Source organism: Phyllobates terribilis, unplaced genomic scaffold, assembly GCF_046119375.1.
Source record: "Phyllobates terribilis strain yellow unplaced genomic scaffold, ASM4611937v1 Scaffold_4__5_contigs__length_816908805, whole genome shotgun sequence".
NCBI lineage: Eukaryota > Metazoa > Chordata > Amphibia > Anura > Dendrobatidae > Phyllobates > Phyllobates terribilis.
In genome coordinates, this window is record NW_027362764.1 from 693080395 (window position 1) to 693107211 (window position 26817).

Below are 26817 nucleotides of genomic sequence, written 5' to 3' on the forward strand. Positions count from 1 at the left end.
AAGCGCTGGAGTCGACCTCTGATTCCCAGGCTATAGTATGAGTAAACAGCTCTGCAGACTCAACCATCTGTTCTACCTCATACTCAGATGGGCAGCTGGAGATTTGGGAGCTGTGAGGAAGCAAGTGCGATTTGGGTGACACCTTTGAGGACTGGAGTATTTGTGATGTTGAAGTTGATGTGGAGGAGAGCCCACTTAAAGGAGCACTTGATATCCGTTGAAGCACCTGCTGTTTTTGTGCCTCATCTGGAATTTGTAGCGATTGGCGTGGCCGTAAGAAAGGGATCTTATCACATTGTCCGCTAAAAGAAGTAGACATTTTAGTTTGGCTGGAAGATGGTCTTTCTTCTGCAGATGTTACTGTTGCTTTAACACCTACCCCACGGACACAACCTTTTTTCCCCTTCCCAACACGCCTATTCCCCTTTCCACCAGCAGCAGGCCTTTTTCCACTCATTTTGGTGGTTAACTAATTCACAACTCTGGAGTTGTTTGCACAAAAAAACAATGGATGGTAACCGAGCAGAGCTGAGTGGCCAAACTGTGGTATTAGGCCAAAACTATTGGCTGGGTTAGATGCAGAAAAAAATTATATTCAATTTGCAACCTGATGGAGGTCAGTATAGATGGACTAATACAACAAGTCCCACACACAGCTAGAAGCCCAAATATTTTTTCAGAGGTAGATGCAGAAAAAAATATATTCAGTTTGCAACCTGATGGAGGTCAGTATAGGTGGACTAATAGAACAAGTCCCACACACAGCTACAAGCCCAATATTTTTTCAGAGGTAGATGCAGAAAAAAATATATTCAGTTTGCAACCTGATGGAGGTCAGTATAGGTGGACTAATAGAACAAGTCCCACACACTGCTAGAAGGCCAAATATTTTTTCAGAGCTAGATGCAGAAAAAAATTATATTCAGTTTGCAGCCTGATGGAGGTCAGTATAGATGGATTAATAGAACAAGACCCACACACAGCTAGAAGCCCAATATTTTTTCAGAGCTAGATGCAGAAAAAAATTATATTCAGTTTGCAACCTGATGGAGGTCAGTATAGATGGATTAATAGAAGAAGACCCACACACAGCTAGAAGCCCAATATTTTTTCAGAGGTAGATGCAGAAAAAAATATATTCAGTTTGCAACCTGATGGAGGTCAGTATAGATGGACTAATACAACAAGTCCCACACACAGCTAGAAGCCCAATATTTTTTCAGAGGTAGATGCAGAAAAAAATATATTCAGTTTGCAACCTGATGTCGTAGGAAATGCTGTAACCTAGTCCTTAAAAGGACTGCAATCACAACTATTCCCTACTCCCAAGCTATCTGTATATTTGTGCGAAAATTGGCTTGAAATTAACAAGGTATAGCGCACACAGCAACAGCGGTGCCGTCTAACACGCAGCTGCAGCAGTGAGAAAATGGTGGCGACGGGGAAAATGGCTTGGTCTTATAGGGCAAGGACATGTGACATACACTGCCAATGACACATGCCCTTGCTTGTGTGAAAAAAAAGCACTTCGCTCCGTGTGTGCGCTGCTGATAGGCTGACAGATTGCACCTCCCCACTGTAAATGCGGGAAAGAGAAAAAAAAATGGAGATCTTCATTGTTCCTGCAGAGATCCATCCCCTGCCCCTCCCCCCACCCCGCTGTACACTCAAACTGCGTATTAACATTAATTTTCATCATTACTGAGAAAAAATCCAGTTATGATTTTGGTGCACGAACAGTTATCGAACATAACCTTGAACAGCCGAATTTTTCTCAAATTGTTCGTGTTCGCCGAACGGCTCGAACACCGCCCAAAACAGCTCGAATTTGAGATTGGCGAACAGTTCGAGTAGAACAACGCTCATCTCTACTTAACATCTCTTTGGCGGATGAAGAAGTCAAATCCATTCTTACTAATTCTCACAGATTCTCCAAGTGCATATCTTTGCTAGAGGATTAGTACAAAATATTAACACGGTGGTATAGAACGCCAGAACTTTTATGCCATTATGGATTGTCTGACTCTAACCTTTGCTGGAAATGTAAAGCAGGGGTGGGGAACATGTCCCATATATTTTGGTACTGCCCTAATATTAGACCTTTTTGGGTTAAAATAGAGGAGACTTTGAAAGACCTAGGTTTGATAAGGGGTCTCTTGTCTACGAAAGAAGTTTTACTATCCTGCCCATCTCAAAATTTTAAACCTAACAAACATGATCTGCTCCCTCTACTGTTCGGGGCGGCGAAATACCTGATCCCTCTGCACTGGTTGCAGGTTACACCCCCCGCTCACGTTGAGTGGTTGAATAAGGTTGACATGATTAGGCGGTTGGAGGAGCTCACTAGTTGGGAGACTTCCCGGCATTCCCATTTTCTTGAGGTTTGGTTTCCCTGGAAACCTACCTGGCCGGTTTAGCGGTTTTGTGGGTTAAAAATAACAACTACTTATTCTGTCATATCTTGAGCACCTCCTTCTCCTTCCCATTACTGTTTATCTCCTACCTCATTCAGGTTGTTTATTAATCTTGCCAAAGCACCCCAACACACGTAACTTTGTTTTGGTATGTGATGTCTCTCATACATTATGCTCCCTTGTATTAATTCTTTTCTGATACTTTATTCAGATATTATTCATTTCCCTAGCTTAGGTCTCTTGTTGTCTAGGTATACTAGCTTTAGTTTTATATTTGTCTTGTTATATATTGTTTCAAGTGCCTTGATTTGTTCCATTGAGATACTATTGTCTTTTTATTGATATTGTTAGGATATCTCAATTTCCTTGTCTATAATTCCATATGCGGCACTGATGTCATTTGTTTCTGTTCTATTTACTTAGATAAAGAATGTTTAAAAAGAAAAAATACTGCAGTGCTATTTTGTCCAGTAAAAGGAGAGACATCATGACAGATTCTCAGTTAAGGCAATAAGAGAGATATTTAAAAATGTCCATTGATCGAAAGAGAAAAATATTAGTTAAAACATATTTCTTTATTTTTTCCTTTATATTATTGTTATTTTGTGTAGTCATCAAACGTTTTCGAAAAAACGTTTAATATAACTCAATTAAGCCATTAAAAAATTAAAATAATGGTAAGACCTGGTCAGTGCCATTCAGTTGTGTTGTTGTTGGTATTAACATACAGTACATGCTGTATGCCTAAAATAAACCAGAGGACTTGTGGCATCGTGACAAGAAAGTGATGCCCGTATCATTTACCCTCAGCTGTTTGTTTCAGTACATGATGCCTGTTATTTAAAAGCCAAAATAAACAAACTCTCATTTCTGCTGCCTCACGCAAGAAAATCTCGGTAGTTCTCTGAAAGACTGACTAGTACAATGACCATAAAGGTAAGAGGTATCTAAATTTCTCTGCTATTTAGACTATATGAACCTCCTCTGCACATATGACTGTAGGGTTGTACGTTGTAGTATGTATGAGTTTTCTGGAAAGATTAAGCAGTGCTTCAAATAATAATAATCTTTTTATTTATATAGCACCAACATATTCTGCAGCGCTTTACAATTCAGACACATTATCAGCACTGTCCCCAATCTACATTCCCTATCAGTATGTCTTTGGAGTGTGGGAGGAAACCAGAGAACCCGGAGGAAACCCAAGCAAACATGGGGAGAACATGCAAACTCCTTGCAGATGTTGTCCTTGGTAGGATATGAACCCAAGACCCCAGCGCTGCAAGACGACAGTGCTAACCACTGAGCCACCATGCTGCCCTAGATAAAATTTTATGCTAATGTGGCATCCCCACATCAGATAGGATAAGCCAGAAATGTAAAAAAAAATTGGTAGTTTGGCAAACCAAAGTAATGGCAGAAGTAGGAACAGACAATTTTACAAAAAAAAGTGACAGTCCCTTCCCTTCCCAGGCGGTTGTACATGTACATTAGATACAGAGCAGCTAGGAATATTGTAGGTAATGGGGCGGACACACTATTGGTGCAATCTGGGGTCCACGAGGTAAGGGGGTCTCCTTCTACCTCCAAAGCAGGTGGAATTGTGCATTATGACAAGCTATGAACGGCAAAGGGTCCACATTCTGTTCTTGTACAGGGGCCCTCTTCTGTCTGTGTCCATCAATGGTAGGTTACTTTCATATTTTGGGTGTTTCTCTTTATCACTGCTGATTCAGGTAATTGCACACTTTCTACCTTTATTCCTCCAGACTTTTCCTGGAGTGATGTCAGCAGCGTGCTGTGTACCATAAGTCAATCAGATGTCTCCCTCCACCCTCTGTTTCACTTAAACACTAAAAGTATGTCCACATGGCATCTTATAGACACTGGTGTACCCCCGTAGTTTTTGAAGCAGGAGACCCTCTGTGCTTTTCCTGAAGTGCCTTCCTTGTCACTTGTTTGCCGTTCGTCAGCGGGTTTTTATATATATATATATATATATATATGTATATAAATAAGATGCTAAAACTGCCTGAGGAATGGTCAGGTCACTTCTTCTAGCCACTTCAACAGCTTTCAAATCCTGAAGCATTTAAAAGAAGTTACAGAAGACGAAACATATGGACAGCAGGTCGTTTTGATATTGCAGTGCATATGTTCATTGTTTTTAACAATTAATTAGTTCTTTTTCAGGTGGGATCCAGGGGGAAACCACCTGAAAAAAGATGTTGTGTGCATATACATACCCTAAGTAGGATTCTGTCATTTTTTTATAACTGGAGATTTTTGAACATTTTTAGGAAATCTACAGGCTGCTGGAAGGCGTCACTTTTACCACATAACATACACTGAACAAAAAAAAATGCAACACTTTTGTTTCTCTCCTATTTTTCATGAGCTGAAGTCACAGACCTAAGAACAAAAACTTAATTCCGGTTCTGTACAGATATGTCCTCCCTTAGTGTATGTGCACACCGCATCTTTTACAGGAGGATTCCGGTTGAAATCTGCCCGTCAAAGTGCTTAAAGAATGCTAAAAAGATTGAACACATACACTGCAATGTCAAAATGATTTGCTGTGCCTAGTGTGCATTCAGTCTTTCTGAGTTTCTATAATGACTTAAGGCTTTAAAAGCCATGAATGGCTAAAAGAAGTGAACTGACCATTCTTCAGACAGCGTTTACTTTGAAGCTAATAGTTTATATCAAAATCCCCCCCCCCCCAAAAAAAAACACATACAAAAACTACAAAAAAGCAATCAAAAAGGTCCATGTGGGGTTATGGGCAGCAGATCTGAGTTTAGTTGTGTCATGTTGCAAACCCTTCTATAAGCTCTCCTCCTCTCATACCACGGTCAGCTCTGCTGTACTGCAGAGGGACTAAATTATGCTGATCTAAACTCAATTACACTTTCTAATCATGCAGGAGGTTAGTCCAGGAGATCAGAGTTGTACGATTACATCTCACACACTGAAAAATCTAAGCTATTGTGGGGGCATGTTCTTTTTCTGCTGAGTTGCTGCCTGCTTATGATTGGGTACATGGTCAAACTGGGGTGTCAGGAGCCCACAGGAGCCATTATACCTGTTATAGTGGAGCGTCGACTGTAAAATATAGGTGACTCCTGCACATCTACTGTGCACACACTATAAATCTGATGTACAATTATGGAGTTTGCATTAAAGGGGTTCTTTGGTGAAAGCAAGTTATCACCGATCCATCGGATCCACAGGATTGGTGATAACGTATTGATCGGCAGAGTCCAACCATTGAAAACCGCACAGGTTGGAAGAATGAGGATGTCTGGCTATCACTCCATTCATCCTCTTTGGAGCTGCCAGAAAAAGCAAAGTGCAGCACACACAGCCACTTAGGAAATGAATGAATCAGTGGTCGAGTCGTAAATGCTGCTCCATTCTAATGGGATTCTAATGGGCCCCAGCAGTTGAACCCCCACCAATCAATAAGTTATTACTTATTCTATTGGTAATTACTTGTTTTCACTGGAGAACCCCTGTAAGTGCATTTTTTCCACTGTGTCACAGGGCAGGGAGGGATTAAACTTCCAAGTATTTAATCTCTAATGGAAATATAGAATCTTCTCATTATTGATATCAAAGTAAACAAGTGATCTCCAAACATAACACAATTCACTATACCAAGTCCAATATACAAATCATACCACATGCAAGGGAGAAAAACAGCCACACCATGAAATGACCATATATTACCACCCCATGGTGACCGAATAATTCCACATACACGGGACAAATGTTGCTACACCATGACCAGACCTCATATTACCATCACATAGTGACCGAATAATACCACACACAAGAGATAAATACCGCTACACCATGACAAGATCACATATTACCACCACATAGTGACCAGAAATGTCCGCTCTATCAAAATATAAAATCAATTAATCTGATTGGTAAACTGCATAACGAGAAAAAAAAACAAGAAGCCAGAATTACGTTTTTATTAGTCTCTGCAATATTGCAATAAAATTCAATAACAGGTGATGGTGTCAATAAAAACAATGGTATCAATGAAAACATCAGCTTGGCGCGCAAAAAATAAGCTCTCACTTAGCCCCAGATCCCAAAAAATTAAGATGCTACGGGTCTCCGAAAATGACGCCATATTTTTTTCTTACAAACTTTGGATTTTTTTTGTCACCACTTAAATAAAAAATAACCTGCGCATGTTTGGCATCAGTGAACTCATAGTGGCCTGGAAAATTATAAGGGCAGATCAGTTTTAGCGTTCAGTAAACATGGTAAATAAAAAAACAAAAAAACTATTTATAATTGCACTTTTTTTGCAATTTCACCGCACTTGGATTTTTTTTCCCGTTCTCCAGTACACTATAAGGAAAATCAATGGTGTCATTCAAAAGTACAACTCGTCCCAAAAAAAACAAGCCACGCATGGCCATATCGATGGAAAACTAAAAAAGTTATGGTTCTGGGAAGAAGGGGAGCAAAAAACGAAAACGCAAAAATGGAAAATCGCAAGGTCGTGAAGGGTTTAATAAAAACACAATACTAATTACACTAACATTACACCACATTCCTTAGTTGCTCCTCAGACTTGTGAGGCCATCATGATTCATAACACTGGACCTAGTCACAGGACAATAAAACCTTCACACTCCTTATCTATTAACTGCTAAAATATTTATAGCCAGAACTGTTTATCTCTTCCATAATAACTCTGCTTTTCATCACCTGTCTTACCTATTGCATTTTTTGCGTGTCTTATTGTGTATAAATATGTCACTCTTGAGATTTTGTGGTATACTAGCCTGATGAAGAGATCTGCGTAGTCTCGAAAGCTTGCAATTTGTTACCATCTTTTCAGTTAGCCATTAAAAGGTATCAACCACTGAGGATTCTCAAATCTAAATATTTTTCTATCTACTGGCTAACACGGTACAAGAATATATATTTTCCCTATATCACAACGGAGAGGCGAAATTTAAAAAACAAAAACAAAAAACATTTTATTCTGCTTTGCAGCCATTATTATGACGCGCCCCCTGGGCTGTGGGGTACCCGGAGCCAGGCCTGTAGATGCTGGGAGTTGTAGTCACCATGGCGGCGACCCGGTCCGTGACCCAGGGCGGTCAAACCAAGGGGTAGTCTGGGTATATACAGTGGGTACGGAAAGAATTCAGACCCCTTTAAATTTTTCACTCTTTGTTTCATTGCAGCCATTTGGTAAATTCTAAAAAGTTCATTTTTTTTCTCATTAAAGTACACTCTGCACCCCATCTTGACTTAAAAAAAAAACAGAAATGTAGATATTTTTGCAAATTTATTAAAAAAGAAAAACTGAAATATCACATGGTCATAAGTATTCAGACCCTTTGCTCAGACACTCATATTTAAGTCACATGCTGTCCATTTCCTTGTGATCCTCTTTGAGATGGTCCTACTCCTTCATTGAAGTCCAGCTGTATTTAATTAAACTGATAGGACTTGATTTGGAAAGGCACACACCTGTCTATATAAGACCTCACAGCTCACAGTGCATGTCAGACCAAATGAGAATCTTGAGATCAAAGGAACTGCCCAAGGAGCTCAGAGACAGAATTGTGGTAAGGCACAGATCTGGCCAAGGTTACAAAAGAATTTCTGCATTACACAAGGTTCCTAAGAGCACAGTGGCCTCCATAATACTTAAATAGAAGAAGTTTGGGACCACCAGAAGTCTTCCTAGACCTGGCCGTCCAGCCAAACTGAGCAATCGTGGGAGAAGAGCCATGGTGAGAGAGGTAAAGAAGAACCCCAAGATCACTGTGGCTGAGCTCCAGAGATGCAGTAGGGAGATGGGAGAAAGTTCCACAAAGTCAACTATCACTGAAGCCCTCCACCTGTCGGGCCTTTATTGCAGAGTGGCCCGACGGAAGCCTCTCCTCAGTGCAAGACATATGAAAGCCCGCATAGAGTTTGCTCAAAAACACATGAAGGACTCCCAGACTATGAGAAATAAGATTCTCTGGTCTGATGAGACGAAGATAGAACTTTTTGGTAATAATTCTAAGTGGTATGTGTGGAGAAAACCGGGCACTGCTCATCACCTGCCCAATACAATCCCAACAGTGAAACATGGTGGAGGCAGCATCATGCTATGGGGGCGTTTTTCAGCTGCAGGGACAGGACGACTGGTTTCAATTGAAGTAAACATGAATGTGGCCAAGTACAGACATATCCTGGATGAAAACCTCTTTCAGAGTGCTCTGGACCTCAGACTTGGCCGAAGGTTCACCTTCCAACAAGACAATGACCCTACGCACACAGCTAAAATAACAAAGGAATGGCTTCAGAACAACTCTGTGACCATTCTTGACTGGTCCAGCCAGAGCCCTTACCTAAACCCAATTGAGCATCTCTGGAGAGACCTGAAAATGGCTGTCCACAACGTTCACCATCCAACCTGATGGAACTGGAGAGGATCTGCAAAGAAGAATGGCAGAGGATCCCCAAATCCAGGTGTTAAAAACTTGTTGCATCATTTCCAAGAAGACTCAAGGCTGTACTAGCTCAAAAGGGTGCTTCTACTCAATACTGAGCAAAGGGTCTGAATACTTATGACCATGTGATATTTCAGTTTTTCTTTTTTAATAAATTTGCAAAATTTTCTACATTTCTGGTTTTTTTCAGTCAAGATGGGGTGCAGAGTGTACTTTAATGAGAAAAAAAAGAACTTTTTAGAATTTACCAAATGGCTGCAATGAAACAAAGAGTGAAAAATTTAAAGGGGTCTGAATACTTTCGGTACCCACTGTAAGTGTTAATGTCCGACTACGCCACCTGTGGAGTGCGGTTATTGGTAACCGCCGCTGTGGAGCAGTCCGCTGAAGCTGGTGGTATGTGCAGCAAGGTGATGTGACTCCCCACAGGAGGAGTGTAGCTTCAGCGCAGCGTGACTGGATGATGGTGGTGATTGTGCAGAGCGTTCTAGTGCTGTGAGTGCTGGCGCCACAAGGAACACAGAGACAAGATAGTGCAGTTCCAGGGTCTTTACTCACGGTTATCAACTTCCAAGTTACAGACGTCCAAGCAACTTCCCACGTCGTGCTGTGCGTACTCAGTGAGGGGCTCAGTCCACCCTCAGGTATCTCTAGAGCACTTATCAGGACCCTGTTTTGTGTACCTTCCTCTGGCCTCTTCCTGCTCCTCACACCCAGCGCCACTTCTATCCGGTACCCTCGGGCCTTAGCGGGCGACGTATGTTCCGTCCCCTGGGTCCTATGTGGCTACCTTCTTAGTGCGACTGGTGTGGACTTATGGCTACAGCACTTGAAACACTGCAGCCTCCGGTTCCTAGTTGAGCATTTGCTGTTTCTCCACTAGTTGAGGGACCCGGTTCCCTGTTCTGGCCTGACCCCTCTACCTCCTGGTAGCAGCGGGCGTACGGGTGGCCTTCTGCACGGCCCGTACCCCTAGGGTCCCTTCTCTCCTTGTTCCTGGAGCCGTCCTGCTCCCTCTTCTCTCTCTCCCAGGCTCAGGCCTCCTGACTAGGCCCACCCGTGGAGCAGAGCTCATACAGCGCCTCTGCTCCCTGACTCCTCCTCAGTCTGTCTGACTGGAACTGACTGCTGACCTAAGATCGTGTCTCTATTTTATACTGCTTCCTTTCAGTGCTCCCAGGATCTACGTCCTCCACCCACCCACTACTTAGTTCCCCCTCTCTGAGTGGTTCCTCCCCACTCCAGCCAGGGATCAGGGACACTTGTGCTCTACTGTGGGAGCATTATTGCCCTGTCCCCTGGAAATATGGGGTAGTGGATATAGTGTTAGGGTCCTGAGCCATACTCCTTCCTTACCTGAGAGTGAGATACCACACCTCTGGGTGAGATGCAATAACTCTGTGGCGACCGAACCCTCAGGGGCGCCACAATTACATCTTTTGTCCAGGTAAAGATGAAAGATTTGTTGAGAGGTTCTCTTTAAATATATATTTTTTTATATATACAGTTGAAACCAGAAGTTTACATACACTATATAAAAAGACACATATGCATGTTTTTCACAATATCTGACATGAAATCAGAATAAACCTTTCCCACTTTAGGTCAATTAGGATTACAATAATTTTTAATATTTGCCAAATGCCAGAATAATGAGAGGGAGAATATTTTAAGGCATTTTTATTACTTACTGCAAAGTCAAAAGTTTTCATACATTTCATTAGTATTTGGTACCATTGCCCTTAGGCTATGTGCCCACGTTGCAGAAATGAAGCAGAAAATTTCTGCTTCATTTCCACATGTCCTCTCCCGGAAAAACGCTTGCAGAATTTTGCAAGCGTTTTTCGCACGTTTATGATGCATTTGTGACATGCGGATTTGCCTTGCGTTTTTTATTGCATTGACAAGGCAATTCCGCATGCGTGTCCGCAAAATTAATGGACATGCTGCTGATTTTTGAGCACAGCATAAACCCTGCGGAAAAATCCGCAGCTTGGGCATTGAAATTGCGGATTCTCATTGGGGACCATGGGGGACGGATAAACAAGCGTTTCACAAGCGTTTAGCTGCGGAAATTCCGCAGCATATACGCTTGTAAAACGCTGCGTGGGCACATACCCTTAAACTGAATGACTTGGGTCAAACGTTTGGGATATCCTTCCACAAGCTTCTCACAATAGTTGGTCGGAATTTGGGCCCATTTCTCCTGACAAAACTGGTGTAACTGATCCAGGTGTGTAGGTCACATTGATTGCACCTGCCTTTTCAGCTTTGTCCATAAATTTTCAATAGGGTTGAGATCAGGGCTTTGTGATGGCCACGCCAAAACATTGACTTTGTTATCCTTATGCCAATTTGTTACCATTTTGGCAGTATGTTTTGGATCATTGTCCATTTGGAAGACCCATTTCCACCCAAGCTTTAACTTCCTGGCTGATGTCTAGCTATGTTGCTTCAGTATTGCCACAAAATCTTCTTTTCTCATGATGCCATCTATTTTGTGAAGTGCACCAGTCCCTCCTGCAGCAAAACAACCCCACAACATGATGCTGCCACCACCGTGTTTCACAGTTGGGATGGTGTTCTTAGGCTTCCAAGTTTCTCCCTTTTTCTCCAAACGTAACGATGGTCATTATGCCCAAAAAGTTCAATTTTACTTTCATCAGACCACAGGATATGTCTCCAGAAATTAAGGATGTTGTTCCTGTGTGCATTTGCAAACTGGCTTTTTTATGTTTCTTTTGGAGTAATGGCTCTTTCCTGGCAGAGTGACCTTTCAGCCTATGTTGATACAGTACTCGTTTCACTGTGGTTATTGACATAATCTTACCAGCTTCCGCCATCATCTCCACAAGGTCTTTTGCTTTTGGCCTTGGGTTGATATGCACATGTTGGACACAGAACCCGTCTCCTTCCTGAGCATACCGCTCATGATGGCTGGACATTCCCATCTTGTTTGTACTTGCCTATAATTGTTTGTACAGATGAACGAGGCACCTTCAGATATCTTGAAATTATACCTAAAGATGAGCCAGACTTGTGCAAGTCCACAATTCTCTTCCTGATATCTTGGCTGATGTCTTTAGACTTTCCATGATGCTACACAAAGAAGGAGTGTCTTTCGGGTGTGCATTAAAATACATCCACAGGTGTGTCTCTAATTAACTCAGATGTTGCCAAAAAACATATCAGAAGATTCCAAACACATGAAATCATCATATGGGCAGTCCAGAATTGTTTAAAGGCATAGCAATGTTAGTGTACGTAAACGTTTGACTTTGCAGTAAGTAATAAAAATGCCTTAAAACATTCTCTCTCTCATTATTCTGGCATTTGGCAAATATTAAACATTATGGTAATCCTAATTGACCTAAAACGGGAAAGGTTTATTCTGATTTCATGTCAGATATTGAGAAAAACATGCATATGTGTCTTTTGATATAGTGTATGTAAACTTCTGGTTTCAACTGTATCTGATTTCCACCGTAATATGCCAGCCCAGTTACAGGGCAAATTCACATTCCTGGCTGCACTTCAGAGCTGATCTTAGTTATAACCCAGCAACTCCTGCTCCCTCCCTGCATTCAGCGATCACATGATTGCTAGGAGGGAGGAGGATGCGCTGTCCGTGATCTGGAAGATATAGATTACCATTTATGCCTCCCTGATCACTGACTTTTCTCTGCCTTCTCTTATGGGGAGTCTGGGTGTCTAGCTGCTTACTATGCACTGATGCTTTTGTAGCACCCTGAGGATTCGGCTGCTACAGGGGTATTGCACCTCAACCCAGAGGTGTGGTATTCCACTCCCGGGTAAGGATGGAGTATGGAACTGAGCTAGTAGGCTGCATGCACTACATACATCCCATTTCCGGGGGACAGAACAACGGTACTCCCACCAGATATATGTGCAGGTACGACAGCGTCTGTCCCTGGCTGGAGTGGGAGGGGGGTGGAACATCCCAGTAGTGTAGGGGCAGATAGGGGGAGCAGCCTGGGTAAAGCTAGGAGCTCATTGGGTGCTGGTCACCTGAGCTCACACATAGAGGGAGTATATAAGGTGGGCACCATCTTAGATCAGGGTCAGTCAGTAGTCAGTCAGCCTGTGAGTCAGTCAGACAGTCTGTCTGAGAGCCTGAGAAGCAGAGCAGAGGAGAAGGAAGAGGGACCCAGAGGCGCAGGACGAGAGGGGACCCCAAGATCCCAGAATAAGGACAAAAGAGTGAAGGGTCGGCAAAAGGGTACCGGATCCCAAGCTGGCGGAGGCTACAGCACACCTTAGCCAGGAACCGGAGGTCGTGGGCAGGATCTGCCACGACCCTCACCAAATCCACTAGAAAGGCATACCAAGCATAGGGTCAGGGAGCCCAGAGGAGGCTTGACCACCAAGAGACCCGAGGGAGCCGGCCAAAAGTGGATCCCTGGTGGGAACGGCCAGAAGAAGGGAGAGTCAGAAAGGAGCTCAGGACCATACTCAAGAATTGCCCGGGAGTTGACCGAGTCCAGGACCTGGTGGACGCAGCACGGCTTGGGTGGTCACTGCTGTACACAGTGACCCGAGCAACACCAGTAAGTAAAACCCTGGAACTGCATTTTATGCCTCTGAGTCTCCTTGCTGCACCTTCACAACCACCATCCTCCACGTCTGACCCCCTGAGGCTATACCCCTCCCGTTGGGGGTTATACTACCACAGCTGCACACACACCACCAGCCTCAGCGGACCATCCTGCAGCGGCGGCCTTTTGACCGCAAATCAACGGGTGGCGTAGTCGACACTAGAACATCTGTAAGGACTGCCGCACACTGAGTTTGACACCCTGGGCACGGACCGGGTCACAGCCACTCGGAGACTACAACCCCCATCTGATCCGGCTCCGGGTATCCCTAACAACATGGCCCAGGGGGCGCGTCAACTTTGGCGTAGTCGGCAGGATCACGTGCCCGCAACCACCGGGTACTGCGTGCCTGAAGAAAAGTTCGCATTTACCTCAAAAAGAAGTCTCCCGCCGGTTCCAGAGGGTCCCCGCCATCGGACGCCATCTCGGATCAGTTCCCGCCATTTGCCCGTCATCTGCAGTCTTTTCCCGCCATCCACAGAGTTTCCCGCCACTGGGAAGCGATTCCCGCCATCAGAAAAGATTTCCCGCCTTGGCAGAGCGGACGCCATTATGGGCGTGCCAAAGGATGGCAAGAGGACACCTCCCATCGTGGGCCAGGACAGAAAATGGCGCCAAAAGTGGAAACCGCCCCAACCAGCAGAGACTGTGATGATTGATATGTCCATCAGCGTGAGAGAACTGCCCCTGAAGCTGGCAATCACAAAGTTGCCCCAGGACCGCCCTCAGGATGGGCGTAGGCAGAACAAAAGAAAGAAGATGGGAGCAGCTTGGAAGAGTCTGGAGGAGAGTCCAGAGAGAACACACCCGGAGATGGAGGGAGAGTCAGGCAGCACCGACCCTGTGGTCAGGAGCCTGTTGCAGGTCGCCACTCCAGAAGGCCTGCTGGAGATCCTGGCGCAGCTCCCCGGAGATCGGGAGCGTGCACAGACCGCGCTGGAGGGCCTCGCACGGAGGATGGCCCGGGTGCAGCAGGAAACACTGGCGGAGTGGAGCAGAGAGATGGCTCAGCAGGCTGGAGCCCGCCAGCGAAGCATGCCACCCGCAGCGAGGAGCAAATCCACCTCTGAGGACGGCGAAGGAGGGACGACGGCCGGAGACGACGCCGCGGAGGGAGCCGAAGAGATGAAGGCAGGTAATGGGGACGACCGCATCCCGTGCCCAGAAGCCGTAAACCTGCCCCAGCTCCCCGTCGCAGAGCCCGAAGCCCCACTCACCGTTCCCGTAACCGCTGCGTCATCGCTCCAAGCTAGGCCTCAAGCGGCCGGAGCCGCGGCCACGCCCCCTGCTACGTCACGCGCCTCGATCCAGAGCGCGGCCAAGCAGGAGACGCCACCGGCCTGGTCGCAAGGCCGAGTGCCCCCGGGCGCCGCAGTACCAACAGCGCCCTCTACCTCTGCCGAGCCACCGGCCTGGTCGCAAGGCCAGGAACACCCGGGTGCCGCCGTCTTCACGGTGCCCTTCACCTTCAGGGTGCCCCAAGCCTGGTCGCAAGGCCTGGTAAACCTGGGCGCCGCTACCACCTCCGCGCCCTCAACATCCACAGCGCCACACCTGGGTGAAGACTTGTTTGCCCAGCACACTTGCCCGGATGGGCAGCCCTTTGTGTGGCCACCGGAGTACCACCATCCCCGACTCCGGAAAGAAAGACCCCTGGATGAGCCCCTGATACCGCCTCCGGCGCCTGTCAAGATGACCCCGCTCTCATTGGAGGAGGCGCAGTTTGAGTGGGACCCCACAGGAGGAGACCTCATGGGGTTCACCCAAGAAACACGGGCGGCCGCAGCCCAGCGTGCAGAGTGCTGCCGGCAGCAGCTGGAGGTCTTTGACAGGGAAAGGAGAGAGAGGCGGGTCCGTGAGCAGCGGCTGCAAATACAGAGCGCTGAACAGAAGAGCCGGACCCGGAGGAACCCCCGTGCAGCTCATGGTCCCCGTACCATCGGGACTGTGATTAAATTCAACCTGCAGCATGGGTGGGGCTTCATAAGAGACCATCATACCCCCGGCGACGTCTTTGTAACCTGCAGAGACGTAGAAAGCCATCTGCCGGAGGGACACAGAGGTCGTGACCTGTACGTAGGGGACGAGGTCACGTTCACCCGGCACAAGTGTGCCAAAGGACCCTACGCCCTCCATGTACATCGCCTGATGGAGGAGGAGCTGCGGTGTGAGGAGGAGCAAGAGGACCCGGACGGGTCTGAAGTTTGTCCGCGAGAAGGAACAGGAGGACGCCGTCATTAGAGTACGGTATCGTGAAACTGTAAAATAGTTACCCATCAGGGTACAAGAACAGTTAATAGTTTAAAATATAGTCCCCGTTGGGACCAGTGAACTGTACCCATGTGTCCCTATCCCCCAACAGGCTGAGGACTGTGAACAGCCATTCCTCTTCCCCATTGGCCGAGGACTGAGAGCGGCCATATTCCCCTTGTACATAGTTGCGCTTTCTAAGGCGCCCCCTACCGGTTTTATAGGAAACTGTTTTTTCTTCCAGAAGAGACTGTGGCACTTACCCGGTCACAATTTGCACCGTGGCCGGAGGAACAAGAAAGTTTAATATGAAAAGTTTTATGATATATATAATGTTCTATATGTTGATGTTTGGAAAAAAAAAATTGTATGTTTTTGGATGTTTATTCTTTTACAGCCCGAGGACGTGCTGTGATTTACCAGGGGGGAATGTAGCACCCTGAGGATTCGGCTGCTACAGGGGTATTGCACCTCAACCCAGAGGTGTGGTATTCCACTCCCGGGTAAGGATGGAGTATGGAACTGAGCTAGTAGGCTGCATGCACTACATACATCCCATTTCCGGGGGACAGAACAACGGTACTCCCACCAGATATATGTGCAGGTACGACAGCGTCTGTCCCTGGCTGGAGTGGGAGGGGGGTGGAACATCCCAGTAGTGTAGGGGCAGATAGGGGGAGCAGCCTGGGTAAAGCTAGGAGCTCATTGGGTGCTGGTCACCTGAGCTCACACATAGAGGGAGTATATAAGGTGGGCACCATCTTAGATCAGGGTCAGTCAGTAGTCAATCAGCCTGTGAGTCAGTCAGACAGTCTGTCTGAGAGCCTGAGACGCAGAGCAGAGGAGAAGGAAGAGGGACCCAGAGGCGCAGGACGAGAGGGGACCCCAAGATCCCAGAATAAGGACAAAAGGGTGAAGGGTCGGCAAAAGGGTACCGGATCCCAAGCTGGCGGAGGCTACAGCACACCTTAGCCAGGAACCGGAGGTCGTGGGCAGGATCTGCCACGACCCTCACCAAATCCACTAGAAAGGCATACCAAGCATAGGGTCAGGGAGCCCAGAGGAGGCTTGACCACCAAGAGACCCGAGGGAGCCGGCCAAAAGTGGATCCCTGGTGGGAACGGCTAGAAGAAGGGAGAGTCAGAAAGGAGCTCAGGACCATACTCAAGAATTGCCCGGGAGTTGACCGAGTCCAGGACCTGGTGGACGCAGCACGGCTTGGGTGGTCACTGCTGTACACAGTGACCCGAGCAACACCAGTAAGTAAAACCCTGGAACTGCATTTTATGCCTCTGAGTCTCCTTGCTGCACCTTCACAACCACCATCCTCCACGTCTGACCCCCTGAGGCTATACCCCTCCCGTTGGGGGTTATACTACCACAGCTGCACACACACCACCAGCCTCAGCGGACCATCCTGCAGCGGCGGCCTTTTGACCGCAAATCAACGGGTGGCGTAGTCGACACTAGAACATCTGTAAGGACTGCCGCACACTGAGTTTGACACCCTGGGCACGGACCGGGTCACAGCCACTCGGAGACTACAACCCCCATCTGATCCGGCTCCGGGTATCCCTAACAACATGGCCCAGGGGGTGCGTCACTTTAGAACATCATTGCCGAGTAATACATGGACTGCCCGGACATTTCAACTCTTTGGATGGTCTGGAAGCAGTTAAGTATGTTGTTAATCATGTAAAATATAATACCCAAGGTGTAAATCATACTATATTAGTAACGCAATATTTGTAATTTCCTAACATCTTTATTTTTAAGCAGCATAGTAAAATTGTTTAGTAGGAAACAAGCCTGAACTTACAATTACACACATCAAACTAATAAACAACAATAATGGGTTAATGAAGATATAATTTCAACACACCAGATTTGTAAATCTCACAAACTGTATGTGTCCCGGTATTAAATTTCTGATGATAGTTATTATAAGTAAACTTTGGTTATCACGGTCAGGAAAAGGGATGTGTGTGGGTGTATAGAAGTTTACATCTACCAGTAAAACAGCTGGAACGTTCATGTTGGGTCTAATGGATATAAATGAATGCAACCGATCACATTTGTTTAATTTTTATTTTAATCTGCTCTGGAAAAATGTTTGGAATCTGCCTGGTTACAAAATACATACTTTAGGCATGAGAATCGTCCGCACACTTATTTGACTGCCTAAACGCCCCATCAATACTGGCAATTGTGTCAGCAGAGTGTAATAGTTTACTGATTCATTTTAACCCCTTTACCCCCGAGGGTGGTTTGCACATTAATGACCGGGCCAATTTTTACAATTCTGACCACTGTCACTTTATGAGGTAATTACTCTGGAACGCTTCAACGGATCCCCCGATTCTGAGAGTGTTTGTTCGTGACATATTGTACTTCATGATAGTGGTAAAATTTCTTCGATATCACTTGCGTTTATTTGTGAAAAAATTGGAAATTTGGCGAAAATTTAGAAAATTTTGCAATTTTCAAAATTTGAATTTTTATGCCCTTAAATCAGAGAGATATGTCACACAAAATAGTTAATAAATAACATTTCCCACATGTTTATTTTACATCAGCACAATTTTGGAACCAAAATTTTTTTTGTTAGGGAGCTATAAGGGTTAAAAGTTGACCAGTAGTGTTGAGCGAGTACTAAAATGCTCGGGTGCTCGAAGCTCGGGCCGAGCTCGCCGTGATACTCGGGTGCTCGACCCAAGCAACGAGCCCAATGTTAGTCTATGGGAGACTCGAGCATTTTTGCGGTGGCACCCCCGACAGTCTGTAGAAAGCCTAGCAAGTGCCCAAAACGATAGTGACAGTGCTCAAATGACATGGGGACAGCATGGGGATTGCCCCAGGAAGCATTTCTGACCCCCAGGTCACTGCTGTCAACAACGTGGTCAGAGGTATTAAGCCACTTTTACAGGCTCACAATAAAACGTTCAAAAGCGAAAGTGAAACTTTTTTCCTGTGAAATATGTTAAGGATAGTGTTGAGCGATACCTTCCGATATCAGGAAATATCGTATCGGATTGGATCGGACCGATACCCAAAAAGTATCGGATATCGCCGATTCCGATACCGGAAACCAATGCAAGTCAATGGGACACAAATATCGGAATGAAAATAAACCCTTTCTTTCCTTGTAGGTTAATTCTACATGAAGTAAAACAACTAAGAATAATGTAGAATGTATTACGCGAAAAGCCGGCAATTCATCAGCGGCATACAACGGTACCCGACAATTTACAACAGAAAGAATAGAGCATCACACATAGATTAGATAGATAGAAACATGTCAGTCACATATATAAGAAGTACAGTGATAGTGTTGATTACTGTACTTGTCATTTAGTGTTAAAATAAAGGATTTATTTTAAAAAAAATTGGCGTGGGAAGCTGACTCGCCCCCTGAGCCGTGGGGCACTCGGCTCCGGGCAATAGGGAACGATGGGAGTAGTAGTGTCAACCCGGTTCCGTGGCTCAGGGTGGTTTATGTCCGACTACGCCACCCGTGGATTTGCGGTCATTAGGAACCGCCGCTGCAGGGCAGACCACTGGGGCTGATGATATATGCAGCTGGGATGGTGTGACTCCCCACGGGAAGAGTGCGGCCCCAGGGCAGTGTTGTGGATGGTGGGAGTGATGGTGGTGAGAGTCCCAGTACCGGTAGTGCTGGAGGCGCGAAGGAGCACACAGACAATAGGTTGCGGTCCAGGGTCTTTACTGAAACAGGTAAACTGACCCATAAACAGTCCCAGCTAGGAGGGGACATGGATGTCTGAGAGCAACGGGGAAATTGGCCCTGGTCAGGGTGAGGGTGTAGGCCTACCGTGCTTCCTGCGCTCCTTCTGGCTATCTCCTCGTTATAGGGTAACAGCCCACGTTTCCGAGCTTTCCGTGTATTCTCGCCTGTATGGCCTGCGACGTGGGTTCCTTTCTGCGCCCAGCCTTGTACGGCTTTACTGGTCCCTTCGGTTGTGGCAGGGCCTCCAGGCTTCTTAGGCCAAGGAATATACAGTCCCTTGCGGACTGGTTCTCTGCTGGGGGATGTGGAATCCTTCCAGCCTCAGACACCAAAGTCTGGTAAATTAAGTCTGTAATCTGCCAAGACAGGCTCTCTTCGCCTCTTGTCTCTGGCTTGTGGCTCTCCTCCTGCCACACTTCCTCTTAGGTGCAATCAACTTTCTGTCCCTGCTCCACTCTGGGGCACGTCTCAGTGCTGAGACAGGCCATCCAGTTCTCTCTAACCCTGCCCCCAGCACCAGCTTTTATAGGGGCAGCCAGCTCCCCCTACTGGCCTGAGACAGGAGGCATTGCATGCTAATGTTCCCCTGACCAGAGAACCTCCCCCTTGCTCTCAGACACAGCTTTAATACATTTTGTGGCATCCAGGCCAGGGTGACACATTCCCCCCTAGTGAAATTTAGTACTCCGGGACTAAACAGTAAACAAAGACAATATGCATAACAATAAAACATTAATAGACAGACGACGCACAAATTGAGTTCTTAAGGTCACAGTGTGGCCTGTGACCGGGTGTCCATATTACCAATACAACGGGGAGCCTTAACCAGGTGGGGGTCTGTCCTACCCCAAGTCCTTTACAGTCTTAGTTCATTCCTGGGTTAGGCTCCGAACGCAGTCCATACCAGGTCCCGGTTATAAAAAGTCCATAACCTGTGAGTCCTTATGGTAGCTGCAAGAAACTAAAACATAGAATTACCAAACATGCATGTAACTTTGCAAACAATTCAACATTTGGCAACAGGGTCATTTACAATCTTAGTACACTCTATATTCTCCAGCGAGCGGGTATCTGTCCCTTTGTGCTCCTGGTTGACCTACGTAGCCCACTGTCTGGTGGTGGACCAACCTGGCTTTCCCCACTAGCGTTAGGGGTACAGCTACCAGCTGGGTGTACAGGTAGGGCAGGCAGCTGTCTGCGGGTCCTTTGGCTTACCGCAGGCATGGCAGGCTCACTGTCAGCAGAGGGTTGACTCTCCTGGGTTGCTGGTACAGGCTCTTCTGCCTCTGGAACCGCTTGCTCCTCTTCACCTTCCGGCTCTGGTGTTGGTTGCTGCTGTGCCGGTTGCAGGAAATGCAGGACGGGTACCACTATGGCATCGTTTATGCGAGTCCAGGACTGAGGGAACTCTCCGAGAACGGTGCTGATCATTTCTTCCTTGTCCTCTGCGGGTTCAAGGTCACTCTGATCCTCTTCTGCACTACGGAGTTGCTCGGGGCATCTTTTGAGGTGGTCTCTGGAGATGACACTAGTGGTTTCTCCTCCGTCCTTGGTGATTACGCACACCTTTGGGTTGTCGTGGTCAGACTGCAGTACGGTGTAGGGTTCCCTTTCCCACTGGTCGTCCAACTTATGAAGCCTTCTCTTCCGCTTCAGGACCTGCTCACCAGGTTCTAGGGGACCAGCAGGGGCGTGTTGGTTGAAGAGTCTTTCTTGCCTTTCTCTCACCTGGGCCAAGCTCCTCTCCACACTCTCCTGTACCTTCTTGTACTGCAGTTGCCTTTCCGTATCCCAGTCCGCATCCGGGGAGGTGTCCTCAGGTATTAGGACTCCCATCTCCAGGTCTACGGGCAGCCTACCTGGTCTAGCTCGCATCAGGTAAGCCGGGGTGCAGTTTGTAGCATTCACCGGGATATTGTTGTATAGGTCTATCAGGTCCGGCAGTTTTTCTGGCCATAGGCTGCGTTCCTCCAGGGGCAACGTCTTCAGGAGATCGATAACTATATTGTTCATCTTCTCACACATCCCGTTGGTTTGGGGGTGGTAAGGCGTTGTACGAATCTTCTTACAGCCATAGAGGTTGCAGAACTCCTGGAAGATTTCAGCCTCGAACGCTGGACCCTGGTCTGTCAGGACCTGTTCCGGATACCCGTGTGGACGGCAGAAGTATTGCTGGAAGGCTCTGGCCGCTGTTTGGGCTGTCAAGTCTTTTACCGGGACCACCACTAGAAAACGGGAATAGTGGTCCACGATTGTCAGGGCATAGATGTATCCTGACCGGCTGGGAGCCAATTTGACGTGGTCCAGAGCTACCAGCTCAAGAGGCTGCGTGGTGACGATGGGCCTCAAGGGTGTCTTCTGGCTGGTGCGGTCCTTCCTCCTCAGGTGACAAGGGCCACAGTCTCTGCACCATTTTTCTACAGCTCCTCTCATGCCGACCCAAAAGAACCTTCCTCTTAGCAGGAACTCCAGTTTCTTCCAACCGAAGTGCCCCGCTCTGTCATGGTAAGCCCCCAGGACCATAGCTGCATCCCGCCTTGGGACCACGACTTGCCAGGTCAGCTCGTGCGTCCGGTGGTTGACAATCCTTCTGCACAACTTGCCTTCGTAGAGGAACAGCTTGCTCTTCTCCTTCCATAGCTGCTTGGCTTCCTCTGGGGCATCTGGATCTAAGCGGGCGTCTTCCCGGGTCAGCAGATCTTTCACCAGGCGGACTGCAGGGTCACTATCTTGGGTCTCGGCCCAGCTGTGGTGAGGTAGGGGATTGATCATCACAGTTGTTAGATCCTCCTCCTTCACGCGGTGAGAGTGTTGAGCGGCTCCATACCGGTGAAACGCGGGGAGTTCTACCTCCTCCAGCTATTACTGGCGATGATGCTCAAGTTACTGTCTGGATACCGTGCGATATCAGCATCAGTCCAATACTGCTTAAAAAGTACATAAGGGATAGTGGTTACTTGTGACCCAGTATCCAGCAAGGCGCTCATGGGGATACCGTCCAGCACCACGGGTAAAACCGGGCGCCCCCCAACGTACTTATTACGCCAATTGTAAGGGCCTGGTGATCTTATACCTGGGGGTTGGCCCTCTGCCCGAGGTTGGACCCGTTTAAATTACAGTACCTGGAAATGTGTCCGGGCTGGTTGCATCGACGACAAATGGGCTGTCCATCCCCTGCGCTGGACACAAATATAGTGCGAAGCCCCACGTCAATTTTTTTTTAATTATTTCATGAAATAATTTTTTAAAAAAAGGGCTTCCCTATATTGTTGTGTCCGGCCAGGTACAAATAGGCAGCTGGTGGTTGGGCGCAGCCCGTTCCTGCCTGCTGTACCTGGCTGGACACAAATATAGGGCGAAGCCCCACATCAATTTTTTTTAATTATTTCATGAATTTCCTGAAATAATTAAAAAAAAATTGACGTGGGGCTTCGCACTATATTTATGTCCAGCCAGGTACAGCAGGCAGGAACAGGCTGCGCCCAACCACCAGCTGCCTATTTGTACCTGGCCGGACACAACAATATAGGGAAGCCCTTTTTTTCTTTATTATTTCATGAATTTCATTAAATAATTTAAAAAAAAAATACGTGGGGCTTCTCCCTATTTGTTTGTCCAGCCAGGTACAACTAGGCAGCTGGGGGATGGAATCTGCAGCGCAGGGAGGCCCAAGCTTTCTGTCCCCCCCCCGGTGCAAATTGCAGTCCACAGCCACCCCGGAAAATGGCGCGTTCATAGAAGCTGGATGCTGTATCTGGCTGGCATACAAAAATATGGCAAAGCCCACGTCAAAATTTTTGGGAAAAATTAATTAAAAAATAAATAATAATTTAGGGACTGCATCTTTATTAACTCCTCAAATGTCATTTAGTGTTAAAATAAAGGATTTATTTAAAAAAAAATTGGCGTGGGATCCCCCATAATTTTAGGCTCTAGCGGAAGTTAAGCAGACGGCTGGGGCAGATGTTTGAAGCCTGGGAAGTGGGTAATACCCACGGAGCTTCCCAGACTACTAATATCAGCCCCCAGCTGAATACCTAGCCTTTACTAGCTATTAAAATGGGGGACCCCCCCAAAAAAATGACGTGGGGTACCCCCTATTTAATAGCTAGCAAAGGCTAGGCACATCTGGGGGCTGATATTAATAGCCCAGGAAGGGTGCCATGAATATTGGCCCCCTCCCAGGCTAGAAACACCAGCCGTCAGCCGCCCCAGAAATGGCGCATCCATAGGATGCGCCAACTCTGGCACTTAGCCTCGCTCTTCCACGCTGCCCTGGTGCGGTGGCAGGGGGTAATAGGGTTGGGGTTCATGTCAGCTCCAGCTGCCATGAAGCCCAGGTTAGTAATGATGGGCGTCTATAAGACACCCCCATTACTAACCTACAAAGTTTTAAAAAGAAAAAACACACTACACCCAGAAAAAAATAATTTATTTGAAATAAAACACACAATTTTATTTAATTCTTAGTTTACTAAAAAAAAATTGTTACCTGTCCACGTTCCTGCGCTGATCTCCCATGCACAGCTGTCACATCTGGAGATGGTGACAGCTGTGCATGGCTGCTGTAAGCTCACACTGCCGGGAACACGTCCGCTCCCGGCAGCGGGAGCCACTGACTGAGGTCACCGGAGTGCATTCAGGCAGCGCAGCTCCGGAGACCTCCTTTACGGCACTGCTGTACCGTGGGAATTTCTCACGATACAGCAGGGCCGTAAAGGAGCTAACCGGAGCAGCGCTGCCTGAACTCCGGCGAACCCGCTTATGCAATGACGGGGCTGCTTTACGGACCCATCATTCTAGCGGCGGCAGCGGTTCAGAGCGGTCACATTCTATGTGGCTGCTCTAAACTGGAGATCATCGTGGGACACTCGTGGACTACTACGGAGGGGTAAGGATAAGGTTGTGGTTTATTATTTTATATTTTATTACAGGAGATCGATGGCTTCGGGGAATTAGGTGTCTAGGTGAGTATAGGTGTAGTTTTTTATTTTTTACTTTATTTTAGGTGGCGATCGGCGGGGACAGGTAATGTATGAACTAATTTATTGTAGGCAACCACTAGCCACCAATGACATGTATTTAAAATTTATTGGGGACACAGTAGGACAATTTAAATAGCAGGATCAGGCTGATGGGAACTACTGCTCCCATCGAGCTGATCCTGCTGGCACGAGTGGACGGGGGACAGACATAGGCCGATGGGAGTAGTAGTGTCACATCGGCCTATGTCTGCCTGCACGCACACACCCGCAGACATCGCCCAGACACCGCACACACTCGCAGACATCGCACAGACACCGCACACACTCGCAGACATCGCACAGACACCGCACACACTCGCAGACATCGCACAGACACCGCAGACATCGCACAGACACCGCGCACACCCGCACACACCCGCACACATCGCACAGACACCGCACACACCCGCAGACATCGCACACACCCGCAGACATCGCACAGACACCCCGCACACACTCGCAGACACACGCACAGACACCCCTCACACACTCGCAGACACACGCACAGACACCCACACACACCAATCATGACGGGCTGATCGTCTGGGAGGTGAGGCTGACCTGTGCGGCCGTGGGAAAGTTCATGTGAGTTCATGCAATGCAGTCAAGCATGAACTCACGTGAACCCTCTGAGGGCACCGCGGCTACTTCAAATGAAAAGCTGATCGGCATCACCTGATACCTCAGCTGTTCATTTGAAATAACCGGCGGGAAAGCGCAGCACAGAACGGGAAAGCCGGCGATGAAGTCTTTTCACTGCCGGCTTCCCCACCCGGGTCCTTCGCTCCCCGCTCCTTGGTGCTGCGCTCCCCGCCCGGTCCTAACTTACGATCGGGATGGGAGGTGGCGAGGGGAGCGGAGGATCGGGGTGGGAGGCTGCGGGGAAGCAGTATGGGGCTCTGTGATTGTTTAAAAGCCGGCGTCTTTTTACCGCCCGCCGGCTTTTAAACGATCAGGAGAATTCTCCCATGCTGGGATGGCATTCTGATGACATGCTGGATCTCAGCTGAGCGCTGCCATCCAGCTTGTCATACTTCAGAGACACTGCAGAGCGCAGGCATTATGGGAACTTCCGATTCCGGTATTCGATATTGTAAAAGTATCGGAATTAAGTATCGGAATTCCGATACCGCGAATATCGGCCGATACCCGATATTTCAGTATCGGAATGCTCAACACTAGTTAAGGAACATCCTTTCCAGGGAAAAGACTTGTGTATAAGTTAAAATAAATGATCAAAAACAAAAATACTCCTCCACACCTTCGGCTATGTTCACAAGTAGCATTTTTTATGCGTTTTTGCACTTTTGTATTGCTTTCAACTATGACAAATGCATTCACCGTGAAATGTCATTTTAACATTTTACAACCTTATCTGGCCATGTGCTGTGTGACACATGCATAAAGTGCTGAAAAGACAAGGGAACAGCATGGGGAAGACCCCTGGAAGCATCTCTGACTCCCAGGTCACTGTCTAAAAGTGTGCCCATCATAAGTGATCCTTACCGCATCAGAAGATGCAGACTTGCAACTATCCCCATGCAAGTTCTAGTCCCAGGGCAGTGTTCAATTGTACCTCCCCCATTCCTTGCAATACAAGCTCAAGTATGCAGCCTGCCACCCAACCACCCCCAGGCTGCAATACCATACTGCTTGCTTGCTTGCACTTTAAATTGGGCCTTTTAGGCATGTGGAGGCGGAATCTGGCCTCCACGCCATGGCTGTGTCGGTGGCCTGGTATCCATACTCAGTCCCCAGCCTCCTGGTGGCCGGGTGTCCCCGCTTGCTCCCCAGCCTCCAGGGGGTGGCCGGGTGTCCATACTCGGTCCCCAGCCACCCCTATTTGTCCCGGTAACCTTTCCCACACTTTTCTTAGCCTGGCCTGCTTTAGGGCAGCATTGGCCGAGCCCACCGGACTATCAGACTCCTCCGGTGGGCCCTGGCTTCTCCATCAGGGGAGTTGAGAGTGCCAAGGTGAGGAGCATGATGAGGATGATAGAAGTTAGCATCTGCTTTGTTTTGTTGTAATGCAAGCGCATGTATGTAGTAGCGGCTAGGCCTGAGGTGGTCAGCGTTTTGGCGCATATCCTACCTCCTCCGAGGATTGCTGGATGTTTTCCTGCTACTATCCAAGTTCTATGACTCCCGTTAAAACAAAGCTTCAGGTGATAAATGATGGATGAGGTAGTGGCAAAGGAGAAAGAGCAGGAGGAACAGGGACCATTCATATCAATATCAGGCCAGTCAACCACATATGTCTTGTAGGATATGTTTCTGTAG

At 47.3% G+C, this 26817-nt stretch overlaps 1 protein-coding gene across 1 annotated transcript in view; it reads left to right on the top strand.

Moving 5' to 3' along the window:
- Positions 1 to 3235: 3235 nt before the first annotated feature.
- Positions 3236 to 26817, top strand: part of LOC141265889 (Y+L amino acid transporter 2-like) — a 64718-nt gene continuing 41136 nt past the window's right edge. Inside the window, exon 1 of the mRNA XM_073679554.1 lies at positions 3236 to 3350. The gene's annotated coding sequence lies outside the window, so the exon portion shown is untranslated. The remainder of the gene's footprint in view (positions 3351 to 26817) is intronic.